At 38.5% G+C, this 3194-nt stretch overlaps 1 pseudogene; it reads left to right on the top strand.

The window, feature by feature from the left end:
• The first annotated feature begins 876 nt into the window (after positions 1-876).
• LOC135643874 (5S ribosomal RNA) lies at positions 877-993 on the top strand (annotated as a pseudogene).
• The last annotated feature ends 2201 nt before the right edge of the window (positions 994-3194 follow it).

The raw sequence follows: 3194 nt of genomic DNA, 5'->3' as shown, positions 1-3194 counted from the left end.
TGTCGATATTCCCCATCGAGTTTTGATAAATGAGGATAGTGGGAAATAAGATGTTTTGAGACCTACCACATAGCCAACAATCGGCATAGACCATGTCTCAATAAGCTCTGCTGAATCAGCAGTCTCGTATACAGCAATCTTCTTATCAGCCTGAACTTCTGGAGTAAAGAATTCCAAGCTTAGATCTGGACTTCCAACCGGAGCCTTGAAGAGGCTTGTCCAAGGCCGAGGATCGTTGGAAATGAGAGCATGCTGCCGTGATCTAGAGCGCGACCTGCTTCGATGCTGCTTCGTCGAAGGAGTTTCTCTCTGGAAAGGTTGGGGGGTAGCGGTAGGGAGCCTTGCAACCCTCTCGCCACCATCGCCAGCCCTAGGGGTCGTCGCTGCCATGTTTGATCCCTCTTCTGGTCGCCGCTACAGAAACGCCGCCATTGGGAAAAGCCACTGCTGCAGTATATTAGATCGCCGCTACAGTACCGTCGCCCTAGGGAGATCTGGCTTACAAAATCGTTGCCCTTGGGGAGAAGCCAACGCTACAGAGATCTGGTCGCCGCTACAGTGTCGTCGCCCCTAGATCTGGTCGCTGCTACAGTGTCGTCGCCGCCGCTACAGTGCCGTCGTCCTTGGGAGATCTGATCGCCTCTACAGTGTCGTCACCCTTCGCCTGTAGGAGAAAGCCGACTCTGCAGAAGTTAGATCGCCTTAGGGAGATATGGTCGTCGCTACAGTACCGTCGCCCTAGATCTGGTCCGCCGCCGCTACAGTACCGTCGCCCTTCGCCCGTGGGAGAAAGCCGATGCTACAGGAGTCGGATCGTCCTAGGGAGATCTGGTCGTCGCTATAGTATCGCCGCCGCCGCTACAGTACCGTCGTCCAAGATCTGGTCACCACTACAGTATCACCGGATCCCATCAGAACTCCGAAGTTAAGCGTGCTTGGGCGAGAGTAGTACTAGGATGGGTGACCCCCTGGGAAGTCCTCATGTTGCACTCCTTTTAGCTCCCCGAGCGGCCAAAAGACTTACTTAAAACTCTCTTTTAAAGGCTATGATGATAATTAAAAGTCAATTATGCATTTGACCAATCACCATTTGGGCTTTTCAACATAAGATTGTTTCTCCATGGTTTTGGCAAATCACAGATTCTTATGCATAAGTATGAATCATAAAGGCTTTACGATCTCTTTCAATGCTTGGTTTTCCAATCTTAATAGGATGATGGCGAGACGGTTTGGATGGCCTTCATATGCTCATAATATTGATTGATTTATTCAGTATCATGCATGAATGAAATATAAGGTTTTTGAAATTGTGCATGTTCAAATTTGAAAATATAATGATGCACAAATAAGATTGAAACCTTCCCTTGTCATGATTTTGAAATTAATGTAAAGGGTCTTCCCTTCTCTTTCCTAATGATATAGGGGGAGAAAGAGTTGCTAATGTGCATATCTCAAAGAGAAAATTGCTAGCTTTCGTGTCTTAAAATGTTGAAAAGTTTTTGCTAGCTTGTATATTGTAAACTTGCTATCGTACTATCATGATGATGAGTATGTCTTATCTTCATAATTGTATTTGAAAAACTATGGCAAAAATATGTCCGAATGATTGAATTTGTTAAAATTAATTTTCGGACTTTCTTAATTGAATGATCAAATTACTCGACTGCCATGATGATTTTATACAATTACATGCCCTAATAACAGGTTGGAAATTATGTGCTTTGGATACAAAAATTTCCATGATAATAAGCATGTTTTGTCCTCATGATTGTATTTGAAAATCAATAGCACAGCCTTGTCCGAATGCATGAAAGTGTTAATTTCATTTTCGGATTCTCTTAACTATTGGCATCCTAACAATTGGATTTTCGAATTATCCTCTTCCATAATTAATAAGCATATGTCATATCAAGTTTAATTCATATCATTAACTTTTGACATATGGAATCAATCAGTAAATACATCTCTTATACACTTATCATGTGAACAATATTTTGTTTTGAGAAATGGATTTGATGAAATGATTTCTTCTTATAAATTCCTTCTTGAAAAAGGAAGTCATTTTTACATACAAGGATTTGATACATATCTTGATACTTGTAAAAATGAAGCATGCTTTAATATCTTATCGATTTTAACTTCATTCGAGTAAGCTCAGAAATAGCTTTCCTCCGTCATGCAAAAAGAAAATAACAAATAAAATGGAAGAAGTTTTCAAAGCTATCTCCATGTCATGTTTTCCTTGAAATGTTTGAATATTTGGTATCTTATCACTTTTTGTTGAAAAATGACATGAACCTGCTTATGGCATCGCACTTATATTTAAAATTTGCTTATATCGTTCTCCTTTTTGTTGACGACCAAGGGGGAGAAATATATGAATTGATGCTATGAACACTGATGCTATGATTGCCAAATTTGCATTATGCCATATCTACATCATGTGTTAAGATGTCAAGAACTTGTATCGTAATTTTACACGTTGATATCTTACCATGTGATGAAATGCTACAATTGATAAACACTTGAAATGTTTGCGTTATGATATCAAAAGCTTACATCACAATTTTACATGTTGATATTTGATAATAGCAAACTTGCATGATGATAAAACTTGATATTATGTTTTTCATGCAATGAGTTGAACCAATATCACAAACGCTTGATTGTGGTACTTCTCCTTTTTGTTGATGACAAAGGAGGAGAAGTATGATGTTATGCATAAGTTCATGATGACGTGTTGCAAGTATTCATGATGAATATTGCAATGACTGAATTCAAACTCCCCCTATCAATATGCCATATTGATAAAATCTTGAATTCAAACTGAATTCAAGTCATTGCAATATTTTTTTTTTGGTAAGTAAAAGTAAATTGAAACTTTACACATAATCAATTTACTTTTACTTACAAAAAAAAAAAATATTGCAATGACTTGAATTCAGTTTGAATTCAAGGTTTTATCAATATGGCATATTGATAGGGGGAGTTTGTTTAAACTCCGGGAGTTAAGTTTAACTCCGTCATCAAGTGGTTGTCATCATCAAAATGGGGGAGATTCTTGAATCTCGTATTTTGATGATGAAACTACTTGATATATGTTTATGATTTAATCTACGTTTTGAGTGACGTAGGATGCCTCGATCAGGATGAGATAATTAAAGCAGGAAAATCATGTTGTGTCGGAGGAACAT

This window comes from Musa acuminata, chromosome BXJ3-7 (assembly GCF_036884655.1).
Source record: "Musa acuminata AAA Group cultivar baxijiao chromosome BXJ3-7, Cavendish_Baxijiao_AAA, whole genome shotgun sequence".
NCBI lineage: Eukaryota > Viridiplantae > Streptophyta > Magnoliopsida > Zingiberales > Musaceae > Musa > Musa acuminata.
This window is presented reverse-complemented; position numbering and strand designations above follow the sequence as displayed.